At 41.0% G+C, this 24616-nt stretch overlaps 1 protein-coding gene and 1 pseudogene across 6 annotated transcripts in view; one reads left to right on the top strand and one right to left on the bottom strand.

Moving 5' to 3' along the window:
- Positions 1-15029, top strand: part of LOC309546711 (protein transport protein Sec61 subunit beta-like) — a 54601-nt pseudogene extending 39572 nt beyond the window's left edge. Inside the window, exon 2 of the transcript in view lies at positions 14599-15029. The product of the transcript in view is annotated as a protein transport protein Sec61 subunit beta-like (transcript). The remainder of the gene's footprint in view (positions 1-14598) is intronic.
- DACH1 (dachshund family transcription factor 1) overlaps positions 1-24616 on the bottom strand; it is a 482576-nt gene that overhangs the window by 385939 nt on the left and 72021 nt on the right. The gene's annotated exons all lie outside the window — the stretch shown is intronic.

The following is a 24616-nucleotide window of genomic DNA, read 5'->3' as shown; positions in this document are numbered from 1 at the left end:
CTTTGTTGTATGAGCTCCCTGGATCTTCCCGGATCTTCACCTGGCAAGCTGCACGATCCTTCTGAATTGGAATGAATCTTTGTCCACACCATGCTGACAACATAGACTACCATTTGTCAGGCTGAACCTTGTAGCGCACTTTGCTGGTCTGTGTTTTTTATATACTTCCCACAGCATTGGGATATAGCGAACAGAAATATCCTTAAATAACTTGTGCGATTGCTAATCCAGCCTGTTTGTACGCCCTACCCCTATCGCAGTAGTTATTAATCAGGGAGATGGGTGATTGGAGTAAAATGCAGATAAACAGCAGAGGAAGTCTCTACAATTATATATATATATATATATATATATATATATATATACATACACACACACAATATTACCAAAAGTATTGGGACACCTGCCTTTGTACACACATGAACTTTGATGGCATCCCAGTCTTAGTTTGTAGGGTTCAATATTGAGTTGACCCACCCTTTCCAGCTATACCAGCTTTAACTCTTCTGGGAAGGCTGTCCACAAGGTTCAGGAGTGTGTCTATGTCATGAATTAGAGCAGAGACTGAGAGCCAGGCCTTCTCTTCCAATATCAGTGCCCTACCTCACAAATGCACTTCTGGAAGAATGGTAAAACATTCCCATAGACACACTCCTAAACCTTGTGGACAGCCTTCCCAGAAGAGTAGAAGCTGTTATAGCTGGAAAGGGTGGGCCAACTCAATATTGAACCCTACAGACTAAGACTGGGATGCCAATAAACGTCATATGTGTGTAGAGGGGGGCGTGCCAATACTTTTGACAATATAGTGTATATAATAAATGATATATGGTGCTGAATTTGTTTAAATTAAAAAAAAAAATGTATTAATTACAATTATGGTAAAAATATCTACTGGTAAGACTGATTGTTGATGATTATGTAGCGATGTAATTATTTGATTTGAAATGTCAGTTTTTCTTGAATAAATAAAATATTTGAAAAAAAAAATATCTACTGGAAGCACATTGCTATACTAAAAGAACCAGGACATTTAGACCTATTCAAAACATTCTCTACAATATAAACCATGTGAATTTTCCTGCATGAAATATGCTGCCCTATGTGGCTGGTATACATAGGTGTTCACAGCCATCCGTATTATTGCATGTTAATGCATGTAAATAGTTTGACCACTTGTTTTTGATGATTCAATACCCATTAAAGAGCCTTTTGAAAACAAAGACAGTGCATAAGAACATGCCTCAAGGCGCATTAAGAAACCATGCGTAAATATGCATGAAAATGTGTATGGAAAAATTTGAATCCAGCCTAAGGGTCCATTCACACCTATGCACAATGTTACGACACATTACGAGAGGGATGCACATAGGTGTGAATGGACCCTAAATCATCCAACTTAAATGACAAAGAAAAGCAAAAAGGTATATGAACAAACATGGCATCATTCTTTATGGTCCTTAAACGATTGTGCATAGCTTTCAGTCTAAGAATATTCTCCAGTCTGTTCAGATCAGTTGGAAGGTAGACAATTTGTTCACTTCTAAATCATAGCTTCAATACAGTTCAACTTCTTTTCCTATCCTTGCGTATGCCTTAGATTAGGGACATATTTTCAGCACTAGAACAATTTCAATCTCATTAACCTGATTTTGTAATTAGATGATCATGGTAAAAAATCTTAAGCTTCTAAATGAGAGCTGAGTAATAAAACACTCGTTTTGAAAATAAATAATAAATTCTATTTTCATGTCTATTCGTTTGAAGCAAAATTCACTTAGTGACATTTTGACTATTCAGCCTGAGAAAAGGTCACGTTATATATTAAAAAGGACACATGAAGCATTTCGGTTGTTAGCCCAAAACAACGACATTAAGTGTTATTACTGTATGTGCATCTGTGCATGCCTGATCACAATACCTTAGCTTATTAAGGTCTGTGCACAAACTTCATTTGCTGAGCTAATCACTTCTAGGCCACCCTAAATACACAGAAGTTTATCCCCCCCCCCTCAATGGTTTGGTTTTTTGGTCTAAACTGTGTACACATTTTAAAGTGGAACACCAGGAAAAAATATTTTTTTGGCACTTGCTGAGTTCACTTTGGAAACCTCTAATAACTGGAATTCTATGTTGAAAGGGCAGCTGGGAATGCTAAAAATCTTAGTTGTAATCATGCTGGATTTACTGTCAAAGTGGCTCTAAAGGCAGAAGTTTTTTTTTTTTTTAGCTTAATGCATTCTATGCCCCCCCCCCCCTTCCCAAAACCAGAGGCCTGTCTCGATCCAGTGATGTGCACGAGAGCGCCAGCTGTCTGGAGACTCTCACTCCTTACTGGCTGAGATGGCAGTGGGCGCCATTGGCTCCTCCTGATGTCAATCAAAATCGGTGGGCCAATGAGGAGAGATAGGGGGCAGGGTCAAGTCACAGCTCTGTGCCTGAATGGTGCGAGCCTGCTTGGTGCACGAATTGCAAGCTGCTTGCTTGTGGGGCACTCGCAGAAGGGAGGGCTTAGGTGTGCCAGAAGAGGAGGATCAAGGCTGCTCTGTGCAAAACCACTGCACAGAGCAGGTAAGTATAACATGTTTGTTTTAAAAAAAAAAACATAGCCTTTAACATCACGTTAAAGCAGGCATGTCCAACCTGCGGCCCGGGGGCCACATGCGGCCCAGAACCCCAGGCAATGAGGCCCACTGCCCCCTGACAATTTTTTTTTTGCTGGGGAGGAAGGAAGTCAGGGATGTGATCATGTGCAGTAATAGGAAGAAAGCTGCGCACAAAGAACAGTATGCTAAAAAGGCTGCTTATACAAAGTATATCAAACCAAAAAATTATGTGAAGATGGTACAGCGCCACTAAATGGAACAACTAACTAACTGAAGAAAAAAGAGGTGAACCAAAGTCCATAAGTCCATGTAGAGGAAAGATTCAAATGCTGAAAAAGTGGCCACAAATCCAACAATAATCTTGAAATGGAGTTTCTGGCAGATATCACACAATCAATAAAGGGTGTACCCTTACCGGACAGTTGGACCCCCTGTTACGGAAGGTCAAACAGGCGTGCGAAGTCAGTCACCAGAGACAAGAAAACGTCCAAATTCCTCTCCGAAAAGCCACAAAACATCCGGGTAGGACCATGGAACCGGCAGACCTCAATGGACCCCAGGTGTACATAAGGGATGACTATTCATCCATAATTAGGAATTAATTCCTGACTCCCACGGCCCTTGAGCTGAAATTTCACATCAGGTCAACTTTAAAAGTGCATACAGTATATTGGCTGCTTCTTAAAGTGCCAAGAACTGTTTTCCTCTATTATTTTATGCTTTGGAGCCTTAAATGAAGACAGACACATGACACAAGACAGACACAACTTATAACATCGAAGTGAAGGACTCCGACCACCATGACCACTTCAAATTACTGAAGTGGTCATGGTGGTTGGAGTGTTCCTTTAATATCTCTCAGAAGAAGTAATCATCTGTATACTGATTCCATTTCATTTGATCATCCTCTAGTTGTGTTAAATTAGTGCGGGGGGGGGGGGTTCGGCTGTGCGGGAAGGGTGCGGTGGCATTTTATTATTTATATACCTTAACTATAGTATATATTTTATATGCGGCCCGAGAAAATTTCTCTACACTCAATGTGGCACCGAGAAGCCAAAAGGTTGGACACCCATGCGTTAAAGTGTATCTCCACTTTTGAAAACATTCCCCTCTGGATTATCTATGTACATTGCATGGATTATAACAACCTTTTGTTGCAGATTCCTACCTATTTTATTCTGAAGAAATCCCTGTTTGTTCCTCTGTGCCCCTGTGCTGAGTGGGTCTAATGGGAGTTGTTTCATAACTATCAATCAGTAGTGCGGCTTCAGAGCACTAATGAGGAACTCTGCTGGGCCTGCATCCCTTTAGACATTTTCCTACTGGGAGTAGCTCACCAAAAATTTAATTTTTGTTGCAGGGGATGCCAGAAATCTGACTTGTATCTTAGGCAGACTTCTGGGGAAATCGGTGAGCTAATCACACAAGCAGGAAATTATGTTTCTGCGGGACATTTTATGTGCAGAACAGCTCCAAGTAGCCAGCCATATTGCATTGCACTTTAGAGAAAATTACAGAGCTGCAGACTAAAAAGGAAAGGTCATTTTTAATAACATTCAATCAAAATATGACTTGTGTCGCAATTGTATACGCTATATTGTTTTTTCTTCATTTGCTATTTTTTTTTCCCCACAAAAGTGGAGTTACCCTTTCAATCTGATTTTTAGGTTTCACGGCTTTGAAAACAAGGCATTCTGTGATTGGACATGGGGAGATTGTGACCTTCATTAGCCCCTTCCCTTGTCCATTCACAGAACTCCTTGTATTCTGTGAAAAGTATATAAACGTGTTCTGAATGGATAAGGTGAAGAATGAGCACCCTACTATCATTACTGTACAAACAGGGAAACTCACAGCAGCTAAACTGGAAAATAAAATTGAAATAAAACAAATAAGATCTTTGGCATCCCCAGCTGCCCTCTTTATTTAGTATATTGAAGGAGAGGTACAGCCAAAGCTGGTTTGGCTGTACATCTCCTATGGATCACAGGAGTGCAGTCCGTTCTGCACTCCTGTGACCCGTTTTAAGCAGAGAGCGGGCTGAAGTCCACTCTCTGCTAACATCACAGATGTCGGTCCAGGCACCACGTCATCGTGACGATGGAAATCAGGATCTGCCAGCTGCCTGGACCCACACCCGGCTCAGCCTCTCAGCGAGCCCGTGAGAGGCTGAGCTGGCCACTCTGTCCCCTCCACAGCCCAGCGCTCCACTGAGCGAGGAGGAGGCAGAGTAGAGAGCCGGTGACTAAAAGTCAGCAGCTTTCTGCTTTGGGAGCTGTCAGAACCGAGCGATCTGCAGTGTTTGATCGCTCGGTTTTCGATTGCTCGGTTGTCAGTGTAGAGGCGCTGGGGGACAGATGAAGCATCGGACTGATGTTGCATCCACCTAGGTAAGTATAAATGGGTGATAAAAAAGAATCCTTTACTTCTCTTTTAAAGGTAACTAAACTGAACCTAGCAAACATCGCCACAGGGGAAGCTAACCAGCGGGTCCAGGGGCCGCGATTGCCGCTGGGTACCCGCGATCGCTTTCCGTGGAGACAGAACAGCGGTCTGCCAATGTAAACACGGTAGACCGCTGTTCTGTCAGTTATGAAAACAGGGATCCTGTGTTCCTCCTATTTAGGAACTCTGTGTTCAAGCAGTAAGCCCCCCTAGGCACACATTTAATCCTTTGATTAAAAGGTGTTAACCCCTTCCCTGCCAGTGTCATTAATACAGTAACAGTGCATATTTTTAGCACTGATTACTGTAGTAATGTCACTGGTCCCCCCAAAAGTGTCAAAAATGTCAGTTAGGGGTCCGATCTGTCCGCCACAATGTCGCAGTCCCGCTAAAAATCGCTGATCGCTGCCATTACTAGTAAAAAAAATAAAAAATAATAAAAATGACAAAAATCTTCACCCTAGTTTGTAGACGTGATAACTTTTGCGCAAACCAATCAATATACACTTATTGGGATTTTTTTTTACCAAAAATATGTAGCAGAATACAAATTGGCCTAAAATGATGAAAAAATTTGATTTTTAATTTTTTTATTTATTTTATCTGTTTTATAGCAGAAAGTAAAAAAATATATATATATTTTTTTCAGAATGGTCGCTCTTATTTTGTTTATAGCACAAAAAATAAAAACTGCACAGGTGATCAAATACCACTAAAATGTGTGGGGTAAAAAAAGGACATCAATTTTATTAGGTTACAGCATCGCACAATTGTCAGTTAAAGTAACGCAGTGCCGAATTGCAAAAAATGGCCTGGTCATTAAGGAGGTAAATCCTTCTGGTCCAGGAGTGGTTAAACATCTTTTATAACCTTTCACTTTTGATCTGTAAGGAATAACATGGGCAGACAGTGCCCTGCCTGGATAAATGTGTTTGTTTCCACCATGCTGTTCTAATCCCCCTAGCATTCCACTAGAGTCCTGAAAAGTGTGACTTGCCAGATAATGAAAATAACTCTGATAAAAGTCACACACAGTACAGAGACTGGTAAAAAGGTGACTGAACACAATGAAAAGGCTATCAGATGTCATCTTTCAACAAAATTTTCTGACCTGTCATATCTTGCTTAAAGTCTATTTCCACCTTTGACGCAAAACAATTGAGTACTGTCCGTGATCCTTTTTTTATTTACACTACTGTTAACATTTTCAGTACAAGCTTTTCGTGTGGACCCCTTGTTCGACTGTTCACGGAATACTGCTTGGATGAATAGGGTGCACCCCAAAAGCTTGTCCTGAAAGTTTCAATTTTAGTGCAAACAAAAATTATCACGTACAACACTCTGTTGTTTTCGTTGCAAATCCACTAATACAGCTAAAATCCTCACTTATCTTTGCAGCCAAATTTGAAAACCCCCCACAATATATTTGTTATGTGTTTCCATGCAAACGTATTAAAAAAAAAGTTTTTAAACAAGTCTTAGGCTGGCCATACATGTTCAATTCCCTTGTACAATTTTCCTTTAGATTTACCAAAAAAACATATAATAGGAGGTCAAGAAAACAAAACAACTTTCAATTGTATCCAATTAGGCAGGCTCTTGCGCTACATAAATCTAAAAGAAAATTGTACAAGAAAATTAAACATGTATGGCCATCCTTACCCTTTTAGTTGTTTCGTTGTACATAGGGCTCTATAGGCAGCTTTCATTTTTCAGAATAACTTGGAAACAGATAACTAGGGACAGATTGCTTAGCCCCTTCCTGCCTAAGCCTTTTTCTGAAATTCGTTGCCTACAAGTTAAAATCAGTATTTTTTGCTAGAAAATTACTTAGAACCCCCAAACATTATATACATATAAATATATATATATATATATATATATATATATATATATATATTTTAGCAGAGACCCTAAAGAATAAAATGGCGATCATTGCAATATTTTATGTCACACAGTATTTGCACAGCGGTATTTCAAACGCAATTTTGTTGGAAAAAAATACACTTTCATAAATTAAAAAAAAAAAAAAAAAAGTAAAGTTAGCCCAATTTTTTTGTATAATGTGAAACATGATGTCATGGCAAGTAAATAGATTCCTAACATGTCACGCTTTAAAATTTTGCACACTTGTGGAATGGCGACCAATTACAGTACCTAAAAATCTCCATAGGTGACTCTTACAGGTTACCAGTTTAGAGTTACAGAGGAGATCTTGTGCTAGAAATTATTGCTCTCAGTCTAACAATTGCAGGGAAACCTCACATGTGTGGTTTGAACACTGTTTACAATTGGTCGCAACTTACATTTGCATTCGCTTCTGCATGCGAGCACTGAGGGATGGGGCGCTTTACATTTTTTTATTTTTTTTTCTCTTATTTATTTTATTTTATTTTTATACTTTTACACTGTCCCTTTGAGAAAAAAAAAAATCTGATCACTTTTATTGCTGTCAGACAGTAATAGGCAGTGACAAGTACTCTTTATGGAGGGATCTGGGGGTCCAAAAGACTCCAAATCCCTATTTTGCACTTAAAAGCATTCAAAATACCAGGTTTGGCTGTTTTTAATGCTGTTATTTTTTTAAATTTGGCGCCTTGAAGTCTTCTGTAAACCGGAAGTGATATTTTACTAGTGGTTTACTAGATCCGAGACCTGATCAAGGCTGATTCTGGCTTCTTTCGGGTCTCCGACCAGCCGGCGGATGTGGCAGCTGGTCACTTGGCCCTCCTGGTGGGACAGAAGAGCCCGGGCATCCCCTCCCACAGCTTGGGATAACAGCTTAGAGGCTTTTTTAGCTGCAATTGGTTGTTATCCCAAGAAAGCCAACCGCTGGCTCTAAAAATCAGTGGCGGGGTGATGCATGAAGCTAAAGGGATCACCCAAGTACAACCCCTTCAAGCCGAGGCCACATATTTGCATAGGTCAGCATGAAGGGGTTAAAATATGTATTAGCATAAATGTACCACCCAAGGATTGAGATATTCAACCCTTCACTATGACAGAAAGGGTGCACATTTTGCTTACAACTGATAATGATGATCTGCCAGCACAGAACAGGCAGTGTTAATTATGCTAAACATTTCTCCTCAGCCCCCTTCTTCACATTATATAGCAGGGAAAAAAAATTAGTGGGGGGTGGGGGGGCTGGATCTCCTCTTTAACTACCTTCACAAGCCTTCAGAATTGGTGGATACCAAGGAAGATGTGTACAATATCAAACCTATATGTTTCCCATGACTTACAACTGATAATGATGATCTGCCAGCACAGAAAAGGCAGAGTTAATTATGGTAATAGCATGTATATAGCAGGGACATTTTTTTTGGGGTGGGGGGGCTGGATCTCCTCTTTAACTACCTTCACAAGCCTTCAGAATTGGTGGATACCAAGAAAGATGTGTACAATATCAAACCTATACGTTTCCCATGAACCGCATCATATCAACATTCATTTCCTGCAGCTTGTCACAACAAAGACTAGAACGAAGGGATGTTTCCAGTGGATGGCTGAGCAGCTGACAGCAAAGCATGTAGCATATATAGAAACAGACAATGCAGCTGTACTGTTTAGACTTTGGGGGCTTTTTGAAAGCTATATATATAGAAATGTTTTGTCTAAAGCCGTAAATGCTTACAGGAGTGTTAAAAAGATCCCATCTTCAAATGGATAATGATAATCAGTTCAACATGGTCACCTATGCTATATATTATATCAATTGGCCTTATGTGGATTAAGGCAAAAAAGCAACAAAGAATACTCTATAGTAAAACTGCTTGTAAGCAGATTAAGGCTGTGGCTTTGTTGCTATGTGCTACTGCATACTAAAAAATCATCATTGTTCTTTGTATTATTATAGAAAAAGTCAGTATTTTTTTTTCCATTAGCTAGTAAAGGTAAATGGCAAATTCAATTACACTTACAGCACAATAAATTACTCTGTGATGAGAGGTACCCTTTAAAGGCGGAAATTAAGCTTCAGCACAGTTTCCTTTTTTGTTTGCAGTATGAAAGCAAGGAAGCGATTACACAATAAATTACAGATCTTAAAGTCACTTGTTAGTTTTTTGTGTTCCACCTGTAGCACCAGATAAGATCAGATTGTGTCATGTCTTTTGCAGAGTAAAAGCAAATCCCAATAAATTTCCAGTGGGTATTTGTGTGCTGATTTGATATACAGGCCTGTGGGGATAGACCATTTGGTGGAACAGGCACACAGAGGGGAAGGTGGTGCTGAGAAAGAAGTAAGGATCATGTGCCAGAAGTGTTATTGTGTCAGGTTGATTTATTGAATGAGCTTCACTTCACCGAATGTTCAGATATATTTATTTCCCTAAAGGCTGTACAAAGATATGAACAGACCTGCATCCACAGATGTCATCATTGCTCATTTTACCGAGTCATGAAATTTTCTCAACTGTAATTTGTCCATCTAAAATTGCTGTTACAGAGCATTGTCATACAAGCTTGCTTTCTTCATCCTAGTGCGATACAACTCATCCTTGGCAAGGATTTTGTCTTCTGACAAGAGAAGAAAGAAGATCACTTTGAGTGAAAATATTATTTTTATTTTTTTTTAGTTTTTATGATTATTTACAGCCAGACATAACGATTATATAGATTGTTTTGATTTTCTTTTTTTACTTTTACAGGATCTAAAGTATTTTTACAATAATATTCATCTTAATATTAATCTTAATATATTAATAATATTAATATTAATCTTAATTTTTACAATTAAGATGCAATTAAAATATTACATATTCTACTCTATATTCTTCACTCCCTTAAAGGCAACCTGCATTGGAAGTTCTTATCTATGAAGGCAAATCCTGATGGGCATAGAAGGCACCTAACACCTTAAGGCCCCTTTCACACAGGCGGAGCGTTCAGATCCGCCTGTCCGTTTTTTTGGCGGATCTGAACGGTCCCCCCATGCATTCCTATGGGGCATCGGATGTCAGCGGAGACATGTCCGCTGACATCCGACCAGATCCGATCCGTCAAATCTGGACAGATGGAAACCCTATTTTCCATCCGTCCAGCGGATCGGATGGCATCAGATGAGAACAGACCGACGGTCCGTTCCCATCCGATTTCCCCCATAGAGATGCATGGGGAACTGACAACTGTGTCTCCGCACACAGCACGGAGACACAGCTGTCCTCCTGCTGCTCAGCGGGGGATCGGCGGCTCGATCCCCGGCTGAGAAAAACGGACTCCATCCAATGGACGGAGTGTGTGAAAGGAGCCTAAATCAGGGATCCTCAAACTACGGCCCTCCAGCTGTTGTGGAACTATACATCCCATGAGGCATTGTAAAACTCTGACATTCACAGACAGGACTAGGCATAATGGGAATTGTAGTTCCTGAACAACTGGAGGGCCATAGTTTGAGGACCCCTGCCTTAAATCATCTTCACTGTACCCTGGGATTCAAAATACCTGAGAAACAAATGCTTCACAGCTTCTTGGTCATGATTCAGGCTCAACACCATTCGCCTCTGTACTTAACTATTGGCCAGTGAGGCAAGCTAATGGCCAACATAAAAGCAAGGAGGGCAGGTCCCTAAAACCTTGGACACAAATAGCCTCTATAGCTTTTTAATCTTCCATCTTGGCCATCTTCCTCCTACCCTTTGCATCTTCCTATTTACCATAAAATGTTACAAGTTGCCTGACTAGCCAAAAGGAAGGGGTTGAGAATGGTAGGCTACAAGAGCAAACAGCATCTTTGTTTACTTATTGCTCCCTGGGTTTTGGAGATTGTGGTGCACATTGAAGATTATCTAAGGTACCTGGAGTAGCAGGGGCCACGTTGAGAGGGAAGTATAGCACTTTCGCCTAACAGCAAAAAGGGTCACTGGTTTGAATCCCAACCATGACACTACCTGCTTGGAGTCTGCATGTTCTCCCTGTGCCTGCATGGGTTTCCTCTGGGTACTCCGGTTTCTTCCCACACTCCAAAGACATGCTGGTAGATTAATTGGCTCCTGTCTAAATTGGCCCTAGTATGTGTATGTATGTGAGTTAGGGACCTTAGATTGTAAGCTCCTTGAGAGTAGAGACTGATGTGAATGTACAATGTATATGTAAAGCTTTGCGTAAACTGCCGGCGCTATATAAGTACCTGAAATAAATAATAAATAAGTACTCCCATCTTTTTCATGTTACGAAACAAACTGATTCATTCTACTATCAATTTGTCATTGAATTATATCTTTAGGCAGATATGCAAAACTTTTTTTTTTTTTAATAGAGTGGGTTGAGCACACTGTCAAGATTATATTTCTGCGTGTGTCACTACTAGGCAGATTTACCTATTGATTTCATATCCAAAACACGAGTTAAAGGAAAATCTTTCATTGGGGAAAATTGCTTTGACAACTGCCAAAGAGGGGAATTCACCGCACTTGGGAGATTTCCTCTAACATCTTGTTGTGATCTTTAGTACAGGATATGAAAAGAAAATTCCCTCATTATATGCAAACATTATTTAAACAGTTTTTATTGAAAAGAAGTTTGCAATTCAGAAATGCATGAAAACAATGAATGTACACGTCTTACATTTGGCAACAAGCCACTCCAAAACATACAGATAAGTAAAATTGTTTCATACTGTCAGTGAAAATCTTCCAAAAAACAAAAAGAAACATGACAGATCATTACTTTTACATAGTACTATTCCAGTTCGCCCAACCGGACCGGGGGGGGGGGGTGGGGTCAGGCAAACACATTGCTTAAGGTGGCCCCTAGATTGAGATTGGGGGTATGGGTCAGGAACAGTCCAGAGGGTGAAGGGGAGTATATATCAAGTATAATGAGTATGGGTCTTGGGGTGGACTCACGTCCTGGGGAGTACATTCCAACATGGGGGGAGGGGTATATGCAAACATTAAACTGACATGGTTTTAACCCGCAGTTACTCTATCCAAAATTAAAAAAAAATTGGCTATACATGCACTTTAGGTTTGTTGGTGATCCCCAAACAAAAGCACCTTTTGCTTTGATTGTGCAGGAGATAGTAGAAGTAATCATATAAAGGTCATATGTTGCATTCCCTAATTATATACAAACAACAAATATTAAATTGACATGGGGTTACCCTCCACTACTTTATTCAAAATTTTAAAAAATAAATAAAAAAAAGGCTATACATACACCTTACATTTAATGGTGGGCCCCAAACAAAAGCACTTTTTGTTTTGTGCAGGAGATAGTAGAAGTAATTATATAAAGGTCATCTGTTGTATAGTGACTATGTTCAATGAAGGTACCCACAGACCTAAGCTGACAGTCAATTGATATGGTCATCTATGGGAAGTCCATTCCATTAATGAAACTTTATGGGGTGGGGCGTGTTATGAAATCTTCCCCTAAGGCTCGGTTCACACTACGGCGCTCCGACTTAGGGGGCGACCTGTGAAGTCGTGTGCACCGCGACTTCGGCACGACTTGCACGGACTTCATAAAATGAATGTCTATGCAAGTCGCTCCAGGTCACCCCGAAGTATTACAGGACCCTTTTTCTAAGTCGGAGCGACTTGTGTGGCTCCTATTAGAACCGTTCCTGTACTACACTATGGGACGCGACAGTGCGTGACTTTCAGGCTGACCAAGTTGCCTGACAAGTCGTACCAGTGTAAAGGCAACTGCATTGTACATGCAGGAAAACCAAGCCTATGGGTAGTTATAGAAAAATGTAGTGTATTGTCTGATTGGATTTTCCATTACTCATTTAATATCTGATCACTGATGCTCAGCTACTGATCAGCTACAAGATCTGCTCTTACTTAAATTTAAAGGTGAACTATGAAGTTAGGTTCGAAGCAACCTAATCCACTATTTTTAAATCCCACAGAACGAGCATTTTAAGAACTGCTGATTATAGTTCTGTATTGACAAATGTACTTCCTTGATGGAAGCTGTTACAGTCCTGCGAGCTAACGTTTCTGTTTTACAATACCGGTTATTATACCACTACCCTAATGGCAGCTATTTTTTTTAAATATATATTTTAAAAATAAAAAAAGCTGTCACCCATATATAAAACAAACAGCGGGATTACCTGTGCATTAGTTACCTGTCAGACAAGTTTCTAAATTGGCTATGTTATTTTGTGTGTCAGGGATTGCTGTTATATTTAAATATGTTAATATTTCTCATTAAGCCATTAACAATAACCTTCATCCATTTGTGAAAAACATTTTGCCAAGCATGCATATAAAAAATTAGCAAGTGAAGCAAAATCACCTTAATTTGCTTTGGACCAGCAAATAACCAACTAATTTGCAGAAATCCCTGCCAAGCACTCATATTAAATGCTTCATGCTTATTTTATGACCTCTGCTGCACCTCTCCTTCCCAGGCCCTGAATCATATGATCATTAACATATTGCAAGGTCTGAAACTTTATTTTTTACATTCTTTAATTAATGCCTGTTTATAGAAGGCCATAGGACTTCAGATCCAGTTAATGAAACTTCTCTCCCCCAGGCCCCTGGAGCCCAATAGAGAGGCTTCTCCACTGTTGTTTTAGTAGCTTTTTTCCAACTGTTTGTTTATACACACTTAATTGATCTCTTTAGTCCCAGAAGCATTACAGAGACACAACCTGTTCTGAGGCAAGCTAAAGTTTATCCCTTTTATAAAAGCCCCTGATTGCCCAAGGTTATCAGTTTTAATTTAAAAGTTGAAGACTCAGCTCTATCAGTATCATGTTGTAGGGAAGATAAATGATAAGGGCCCTACAGTGTTCATTTTTTTTTTTTTTTTTTACGTTTGTACACATTAGAGACCATCATAAATGCAAAGTAAATAATTAGTCTGGCGCACTGTAGAGCACCGCGTTTTAATTTTTTTATTTTATTTGCTATTTAGACATACCATATTTATGACTCTCATGAAAGGTTACGGTGTCCTGCAGCAGATATCACACATAAGGCTGGATACACACTATACAACTTTTGTTGTTTGATTTTCTTTAGATTTACCATCAACTATGTAGTGCAAGGGCCGGCCTGATTGCATACAAATTGAAAGTGTTTAGGTTTGACCTCATATTTTATGGTTTTGGTGAATTGTAAGGAACAAATCTAAAAATAATTGTATAGTGTGTATCAAGCTTAAGGCATCCTATACATTTGAGGTTTGGATTATTCATATGTAAAAAAAGCATATCTAGTTTTCAGTGTGTATATGTGTATATGCCACAGCGCTGTCCTACCTATACACCCACAACATGAAAGAATGAGGAACCAACTGTAAATGTCTAAACCCTTGTTTCAGTCTTTTACCTAACATTGCTAACCCAATGTTGTCTCTTGCAATTATTTGTACAATACAAAGACTGTTGTACAAAGAAGCCAAAGATATGACATGGCAGTCAGGAACATCTCACCACCACCTTTTAGACATTTTAGATGATTAATAATTCGTCTGCAACTGGCCAACCAGGAAGTCTCTGCAATTTAAGTAGTCATAATGATTTGTGCCGAAGCCGAGCGGAGTAGCTATGTGTGTAGTGGGCTCATTCAACTCTCAGCAACTTGCCTGGTCCTGCAGCAAGTTCCACCAATGTTGGTGCCACTAGTTGATCACCAAGTAAAGCAGTTTCTCCAAGAGCAGCAGGATCTACTGTGAGACAAAGAAAACTACAAGCAGTAGCGCAAGAAGTTCTGGACAGACCACATCTGCTGGCACAGATATACAGAGGACTCTCCAGGTCTTAAAGTAGGGCCTGTTCCAGTACTGGTGATGATTCTACTTTTTATTGCTTCTATGTTCATGCTTCACATCTGGGGTAAATACACACGTTCTTAAATGTCTGCGCTCAAGGCTACTTTGGACCAAATAAGCTTTGGACTTCTTCAGAGAACTACCATCTTGCATTTAAGCGTAAACATAACTTGTAGTTTAGGCAAACTTTTAAAATATGAATTTTGTAAATAAAATAAAAGAACAAAAAAAAAAAAAGTAGTCATATTGCACTTTTCTGATTTTACTGTTATAGACCAGTTCAGACAGCTGGGAAATCTATCCGTGGAGGTATGAATCAAATAAGGATTGATAATTCAGGTAGACTTTGCTAACATTCACAGAGGCTTCTGAGTAAATCTTTGTAATCCCTTTGAGAATTATAAACTAATATTTATTTGGTAGACAAGCAAAAAAAAAAAAAGAAAGTTTTTTGAAGGGTCAAATACACAACTGCTGGGTACACATTGCACATGACATTAGTATTTTAACATTCCCACAGCAGGTGAGATGTCATCACACTCCTGAGCAGGAGGATACTTGTGAGAGTCAATTATAGGAATGGGTGCCATAACTGGAATGTCTGGTAGAACTGAAAGCACCTTTCATCCAAGCCTATTGCTTGTGTGTAATGAACCATTTGGCTCAATATACCCTTTCAGCTCAACATCTAGGGATTGCTCAGTGGGTGTTAGGAATGCACAGAAGTAACACTTTTTATGCATTGCTTATTCACAATTAAAGTTATTATAATCTGCACCTTTGCATGGGAAAGTTTTTGGCTTTCCCAAGGACAGTGTAACTATGTGGAGGTTACCAGGTCTTAGTTTACACCCCATGCAGACACCAGGGACTGTGAAGAGCTGTATGCCTTGTATGTAAGTTAGCTATTTCACTAAAAAGACTTATTATTATAATTGTCTGGTCATGTTAACTAATATAAATAGTCATTTTTTTCAAAAGCAAGTAATGCACAATTTGCAAAGGAAATGGATTGGATTTTATGATGTGTTTTATATATAGGTATATATAAGGGCAGAGGCAAAGCAACGGGTTTTCTTAAATGCCATCCTTACCAGCAATACATACATCTTCTTTACTGTACTGTTTGGCCTTTAGGAGTAAAGAGAGGAAGGTGACAGCTTTGGCATCCATTTACTAAGCACCAGAGCTGGTGCTTACATGGGCGGAAAAGGATTAATATGCTCCTCATGCATTGAAGTACCAAGTATTTCTATTCACTACTGGCAACCAAACAGAAAGAGTGGAAAGAGTGGAACTTAAGTGCTTTGCCCTGCCTGGGAAAATACAGGTTCACTTTAACCTGATTCATTGTGTCCAGAAGAAGAATTTACAGTATTAGTGTTTGATATATTTAATTTATATAATAATATAATATACATTTGAGATACATCTATCTATCTATCTATCTATCTATCTATCTATCTATCTATCTATCTATCTATCTATCTATCTATCTATCTATCTATCTATCTATCTATCTATCTATCTATCTATCTATCTATCTATATATACACATCTCATATGTTTCCTTTTTTTATATATTTAAATATATATATATACATATATAAAGAGAGAGAGAGAGTCGAAGAAATATTGAGAATGTCTTCTTTTCCCAAAGGAAAGTAAGCCTATTTTTTTTTTTTTTTTTTGATAGTTCAGAAATGTCTTTTTCTGTTGAATTCATCTCTCTTCCAGCAATAGTTCAAGTTAAAAAAAAAAAAAAAACTTCCAAAGGTTTGGAATCTTGAAACCTGTAAACAAAATCTGTGGAGCAGATAAAATTTTAAATGGCACAATGCAATTAAGCTGAATTCAATTTGAGCGCACCCTGTCCATCTGTCAGAGAGAAACAAAAGCTGAGGAGTTCCATTATTGCTGAATCCCTTCTCTTGTTAATTTGCTTGCTGAGAGATTTCAGTTTCTAGGAAGTGCACAAATTAGTGTTCAGTCAGGGCTAGATCCTTAGTAAGTATGAGCAGATGGTGGAAATCAGCCCTAATCAAGTGGCCAACGACTTTTTTTCTGTCTGATTAAAGTATTTTAATTCTCTAATATTGTCGATTTTTTCTCTCTGCAACTGCATCATGTGGCTAATTCCTGAAAGGACATTATAAAGTAACTATAGTTTGTTCTTATGGTCTTAAAACAAGGTAAGAATACATTTTAATAAAATATTTCTCAGGCACAATAAAAGGAAGCAATATAAACAGACGTGATAACGTACATTATATTAATACATGGAGAGAATGTCCATTTAGCTTACTGCATATGCTGTATTCACAATACCCAATCATGTTTAAGGGAATAAGTTTATCCGAACTCTAGTTTTATTTTTCCTCTAAGTGTAATAAATAGACATTTTTGATGCAGAATTGCAATTTACCCCTTTTTCAATAGTAAATGCAACTGTTAAGATGAATTGCTTAGGGTCCTTTCACACGGGCTTTCCAACCAGCAGACTCCACTTTGCTCAGCGGGAGATCGATCACCGATCCCCGCTGAGCAGACGGATGACAGGTCCGTTCCGCTCGCTGTGTGGAGAGGGACCTGTCTCCTCTATGGGAGATTGGATGAAATTGGACCGCCTGTCAATTTTCATCCAATCCCATCCAATCCTCCAGACGGATGGAAAATAGGGTTACTATCCACCTGGATTTCATGAACCACATTGGATTGGATAGAAGTGGGTGTCTGTGGACATGTCACCACTGACATCCACTGCCCCATAGGGGTGCATGAAGCATCCGATCAGATCCGCCTGAAAAACTGACAGGCGGACCTGATCGAAAAGCCCGTGTGAAAGGGGCCTTTTGCACCCTGATGGACAGTTCTTGAGAGGGTCGGAGAAACAGAGAAAGCTTTTACATCATTCCTTTAGGCTCCTGTAGATACAGCAATGTGCTGTCAATCTAAAGGGTGCTGGGCAGAGCTAGTTGTGGATATTCCCTATTAGGTCTATCATTGGTGCCATCATCTAAGCAGCTACAGTTGACAACACTAAAGTGATTTCGCTAGAGAAGGAAGAGCACTGTCACCCTATCAAAGGAAGAACCTATTCAAGGGTTTTATTGGCCACATCATTAGGTGTTTACAAAATATTTCAAAGGGTTTTGCTAAAAAAAAGAGAGCCTGGTCCTATTGATGTAAGCGGCTTGCATCACATATATATTTAATATTTTTGCCCATTGTTCTGTTGTAAATGTGTAGATTTTTTCTTGCATTTGATTAGTTGATTTAAAGAAGCAGGGGTCTTCAAAATACGACCCTCCAGCTGTTGCAGAACTACAAGTACTATAAGGCATTGTAAAACTCTGACATTCACAGACATGGCTAGGCATGATGGGAATTGTAGTTCCTGAACAACTGGAGGGCCATAGTTTGAAGACCCCTGATTTAAAGTGTCACTAAATGCTATAGGTAAAATACCATCCTAATCCAGCATACATTGTTACACTACCACAGTTATTAAACATTAAAATTACTAACAAACACCTTTTTTTTACTTCAAAAGTTGTCTTTGTGTGCCCCCAATAGAGTTCTTTTTTCCCTTAACTACTAGTTAATATATTATGGTCATTTGCACTTCTTTCCCCAAACCACAATTCTCTGAGTACGAAGTGGCAGCCAATTGTACTGTGCAACTGTGCATGCATCCCCACTGCGTCTCAATGTTTCTGCACTCATTATATCACTCTGTTCTGAAGCCCGGGAGGTGCTGCTATGTGCAAGGACTGGATATACATATTTACTGTAGTCCCCATTGAGAGTGACCATTTGAGGGAAGATCACCACCCTTGTTAAGGAAGCTGGAGCAGAGGGAAAATCAAATGTAATTTTCCAGTTGTGCACTGCAACACCGCCATTACAAGGGGCACAGATGTGTAAAAATGAACGTAGTGAATATTTTTTTTTTCTATTTTGGTTTTTGTGACACCGTAAATAAACAGTTTTACCATATTTACTAAGTGAATCTTGCTGTTTGCTGTAAACTCTAATTGTAAATAGTATGGTGATTAAAAGAGATGTATGGGATTCTTTTTAAAAAAAATTATACTCGCCTAGATGGATGCAGTATGGGTCTGATGCTGCATCAGTCCCCCACTGGCTCCAGACCGAGGACTGTGTGATCAAACATCACTGATTGCTCAGCTCTCCACTGTCAGCCACTGGCTCTCTGCCCTGCCCCTCCAGCACTCGCTGGAGCACTGGACATGTAGGAGGCAGAAGCGGCTGACTTAAGCTTGTAGCAGCTAGCTGGGAGGCTGAGCCAAATGCCGCTCCAGGCATCTGGGTCAATACTGACCATACTGTCTCAATCTTTTCAGATTTCAGATGAAAACGGGGCATAGGAGTGCAGAAAGAACTGCACTCCTGTTATCCATAGGAGAAGTACAGCCAAAAAATCTTTGACTATACTCCTCCTTTAATAAACAGGAATAACATTATAAATTAAAAATATCATATACAGTAAAACCTTGGATTGCGAGCATAATTTGGAAACATGCTTGTAATCCAAAGCACTCTTATATCAAAGCAAATTTCCCCAGAAATAATGGGAACTCAGATGATTTGTTCCACATCCATTCATTCATAAGTCCTTCAGTTTATAGTCCATATAAAAAGATTCTAGGAATGTGATAGGTTGTCTAGCCATAAAATGTCCATCCACAAATGGCAGCCTCCACAAGGGGATAAGAAGCAAAATCCAGCAGGAGCTACATAGTATAAAAGAGAAGAGAGGCGCATCTAAGTGTAGCAATATGGTAAAATTTAATGAAGGTTCAACATTTAGCAACTCACAAGGTTGATTATTAAAACAGACACATCTAAGTATGCAGGCATCAGGGGTAAAGCTGTCCACATAGACCATCCTCCGGACCACCGACTCTCACCACTGTCAGTCTGCAGTTGTGACCGGAAAGACTACCTTGCAGTGGAACGATCTGAAAGCGAGGCTTGAAGCGCTCGTGGAGCGCAGCATGGAAGGGCTGACGCCAATGGTGGTGCGGAGGATGGTCTATGTGGACAGCTTTACCCCGGATGCCTGCATACTTGGATGTGCCTCTTTTAATCATCAACCATGTGAGTTGCCAAATGTTGTACCTTCATGAAATGTAACCATATTGCTACACTTAGCAGCACCTCTCTTGTCTTTTATACTCAGTCGTGACGTGACACTACTTGTATATCAAGACATCACTCGTTTATCAAGTCATCATTTATAAAAAAAATGTTGCTTGTCTTGCAAAACGCTTTCAAACCAAGTTACTCTCAATCTAAGGTTTATTGTATAGACCAATTAATTTCCTTAACTTCCTTACACTTACATTTGTTTCAACTGGCCATATTAAAAGCTAAGCTAGTATTTTATTGTGTTATTTTGGATTATGAATTGTGTAGTTGATGGGATACTCTTACTTGGATTGGCCATACCCAAAGTAGGAAGTTTTAGGCCCTGTCATTTAAACTCTTGAGAGATATGAAAAACAGGTGACTTAATCCACTAGGAACTAAACACTGAACCAACATTTTGGGTGTAAATACCTGTTTAATGCAATAATACTGATGGTAAGTCTTGATATAACCTTGCAATTTGATTAGGACTATACATAAAGATTGTCTAAATAATAGGTTTTAGTTTCACTGCACCAAACACTTATGTCCCAAATAAATAATAAAAAGCTGCAATGAATATGTGAAAATGTGGAAAAAATACATGGATAGAATAGTGAAGTCAAAAATGGCAACATCAAAATTAAAATAATTAGGTCACCATGAGAAAAGTTCCTTCTTCAATGTCCCTCTATTGAAAATAATGGATTGCATTTGATTTATGGCAATGTAAATTACCAGTGATGTTCTCAGGAAAAAAACAGTGGGGAAGGGTGTAAATATTGGATGTTATCTGCCGTGGTGCTGGGTTATTTTCATCTTTTACTCTATGTTCTGTGACAATGAGAAGAGAAATTGCCCAGAACAGCTTTATCAGTAGAAGTTGTCAATAACAATTTTGCCTGCGAAGAAATCTTGAGAATTGAATATTTCTGACTTTACGACAACTTTGTTGCTTCACAAAAAAAAAAAATCTGAAGAATTTTTCACCGCAACAGAATAATGTGAATCTCTACCTCTGTGGGCAGCTTGTCTGAACTCTGCTGTCTTCAGCTACTAAAGCATCCAGCCAAGACTTTTGCATTCGACATTCTGCCCCGGTTCACACTGCGGCGACTTCAAAGTCGCGTGCATTTGAGGCCGACATCCCAGCGCGACTTCGGCTTGACTTGCATACGATTTCTCTAACAGAAGTCAATGCAAGTTGTGCTGAAGTTGCACCAAAAGTAGTGAAGGAATCTTGTTCTAAGTTGAAGCAACTCAAGTCGCTCCTATTGGGTTCCAGGTCTTCTGGGTCTGGGTTCAGTAGTGTGCTACATACAGGGTGCAGTTAATTGCACTTAATGGGGCGAGACCCGTCATGTGACTTGCTCTCAAAGTCAGAGCGCAACACAAGTGTGAACCAGACCTCCAGGAGTGCTAAAAGCTTGTGTTTCCAGCTGGACTAAATTGTTCCACCTGCTGGCTCCTACATGAAATTTGTCTAGTAATGATGTAGAGACTCAGGATGCAGAAGGAACCACAGCATGAAGAAGAGGATTCAGGCATTTGACACATCTGAAAGTGTTGAATGCTTAATATTTTGCCAGATAGTTTAGAGCTTAATGACTTAAGCCTAGTACACACGCAATGAATTTCCGCCGCTGGTCATCCGTCTTTTGTCCAGAGTGATGTCTGTTGGTTGGAATGTGCTCTAGACTGCACACAAATTTTCCCGTATGACAGAATTCTATTTTAGAAGTGATGTCATGTGTTGGATTGTTTTCTATGTGTTCTTTCATCTCTGAGCATGCCTAGTCTTGCTCATAAGATTTTTCCCCGTCGAAATCTGTACTAATGAGACGAAAATCGGACGTGTGTTGACGGAGGACAAAAATTTTATAGCCTGCACATCAGGATTTTGTCAGCCGAAAAGTCGGAGTCGGCTGTCGAAAGCACCATTCTAACAAGCCGAAAATCGGCAGATCGGTCGTCGGGCGAAATTTCCCGGCCGAATTTCTTATCGTTCTTTACAGCATGATGGAGAGTCTTCTGTTGCAGGCAGCAGTTGTTCAGGTTTGGGTCACCAGTATGCATATAAGGACTTCAGACTTTACACCAACTTTCCCAGTTTGTAGTGCATCAGTGTAATAGCCAGACGACTTGCATCATCAAAAGGTGGTGAATAGGGTTGAGCGGACACCTAGATGTCCGTGTTCGACGGGTTCGGCCGAACTTTAAAAAAAAGTCCGGGTCCGTGTCCCGGACTTTTACCGAACTTTTCCCGGACACCGAACCCCATTGAAGTCAATGGGGACCCGAACTTTAAGGCACTAAAATGGCTCTAAAACACCAAAGGAAAGGGCTAGAGTGCTGCAAATGGCAGCAAAACGTAATTAAGAGCATGGCAAGTGCTCTGCAAACAAATGTGGATAGGGAAATAACTTAAAACAACAAAAAAAAAACAGAAAAATAAAACAATGTTCTTCTTCATCTCTGAAGGACGAGGCCCATATGGAGTAGGAGGGAGGTTGAGGTGGTGGTGGATGTGGCGGTGACATAGGCGTGCGCACAGGGTGTGCTGGGTGTGCCTGGGCACACCCTAATCACCTAGGGCACATAGCATTGCCAGTGAGGAGATGGGAAAGATCTCCCTGGGACCTGCTCTGCTCTATTTCTCCTTGCCTACAGGTACATGGCCCCGATACATTACTCTCCCTGCTGGCAAACACATGCATGTGTATTTCAACTTTGGGGTGCACACCTTAATGCAATAGGCTGCGCACACCTATGGGCGGTGTAGGTGGAAGCGGCGGTGGAGGAGGACCAGGGCCGGATTAACAGCATCATGGGCTTGGTGCTGAGGATTTTGAAGGGCCTTAAGGGCCGTGCCTTGCCATGCACCCAGAGGAGGAAGGGTGCAGCCATGCATGCCTAATTCAACATGGGATGCTGTCTCTGAAGCCCATAAACACATCCATGCATCGCCAACTGTCCCTCCTTGTCCGGCCTTCACGCTGTGTGGGGAGGTTCTGAGGGTGCTGCCTGGGGAAGCGAGCATAGAAGCCAGACTTCTGTGTTTACAAGTGACAGAAGAGCGGTAACAGTGAATATGGCCAACCCGGGGCCTATATAAAAGGTAGGGGCCTGGAGCTGCAGCTCCAATAGCCCCTACATTAATCTGGCCCTGAGGAGGAGGACGAGGTAGCCAACACTGCTTCTTTTCAAAAATTTTAAATGAGGGTACACCCCAAAAGAGTGAGAAAGAGCAAAAATGGAACAATGGGTGGGTAAGGTCGGTATCCATTGCTATTCTGCATAAGGTACGGAAAAGTCCCGTGGGATCCATGCCTGGTTCATTTTAATGAACGTGAGCTTGTCCACATTGTCTCTGGACAGGCGGCTGCGCTTGTCTGTTATAACGCCCCCAGCCGTGCTAAATACCCGTTCAGATAATACACTGGCTGCAGGGCACGCCAGCACCTCCAAGGCGTAAAGGGCAAGCTCAGGCCATGTGCCCAATTTGGAGACCCAGAAGTTGAAGGGGGCAGACCCGTCATTCACTACATGTAGGCGTGTGCACACATACTGCTCCACCATGTTGGTAAAATGCTGCCTCCTGCTAAGACGTTCCATCTGAGCTGCTGGTGCTGCTGTTTGTTGTGGCGTGCTGACAAAGCTTTTCCACATTTCGGCCATGCTAACCCTGCCTTCTGAGGTGCTGGCGGTGCCCTAGTTGCGTTGGCGACCTCCTCCTCCTCCTCCTCTGCCTTGTGCTTCCACTGTGGCCCCGCTGTCAGATGGGAATGCCAGCAGCATGGCGTCTACCAGCGTGCGCTTGTACTCGCGCATCTTGCGATCGCGCTCCAGTGAGTGAATTAAGGACGGTACGTTGTCCTTGTAACGGGGATCCAGCAGCGTGGCCACCCAGTAATCAGCACAAGTTAGAATGTGGGCAACTCGGCGGTCGTTGTGGAGACACTGCAGCATGTAATCGCTCATGTGTGCCAGGCTGCCCAGAGGCAACGAAAGGCTGTCCTCTGTGGGAGGTGTATCGTCCGTGTCCTCTGTATCCCCCCAGCCACGCACCAGTGATGGCCATGAGCTGGCCTGGGTGCCACCCTGCTGTGAACATGGTTCCATCTCCTCCTCCAGCTCCTCCTCCTCCTCATCCTCCTCATCCTCCAGAACTGTGCCCCTGCTGGACAATTGCGTCCCTGGCGTTTGCGTGTGCAGGAACCCACCCTCGGAGCCCCTTGCGAATGACTGCCCTGAAAGCCTTGGAAATGTTACCTCTTCATCCTCCTCCTCCTCCTCATCCTGTGCCACATCCTCTTCCATCATCGCCCGAATTGTTTTTTCAAGGAGGCATAGAAGTGGGATAGTTAAGCTGAGAACGGCGTCATTGCCACTGGCCATGTTGGTGGAGTACTCAAAACAGCGCAACAAGGCACACAGGTCTCGCATGGAGGCCCAGTTATTGGTGGTGAAGTGGTGCTATTCCGCAGAGCGACTCACGCGTGCGTGCTGCAGCTGAAACTCCACTATGGCCTGCTGCTGCTCGCACAGTCTTTCCAGCATGTGCAAGGTGGAGTTCCACCTTGTGGGCACGTCACATATGAGGCGGTGAGCGGGAAGGCCGAAGTTACGCTGCAGCGCTGCCAGGCGAGCAGCAGCAGGGTGAGAACGCC

The sequence above is a fragment of the Pelophylax lessonae genome (genome assembly GCF_965119305.1).
Source record: "Pelophylax lessonae genome assembly, chromosome: 2".
NCBI lineage: Eukaryota > Metazoa > Chordata > Amphibia > Anura > Ranidae > Pelophylax > Pelophylax lessonae.
Note: the sequence above shows the minus strand (reverse complement) of the source record. Positions and strands in the feature narration are given on the sequence as shown.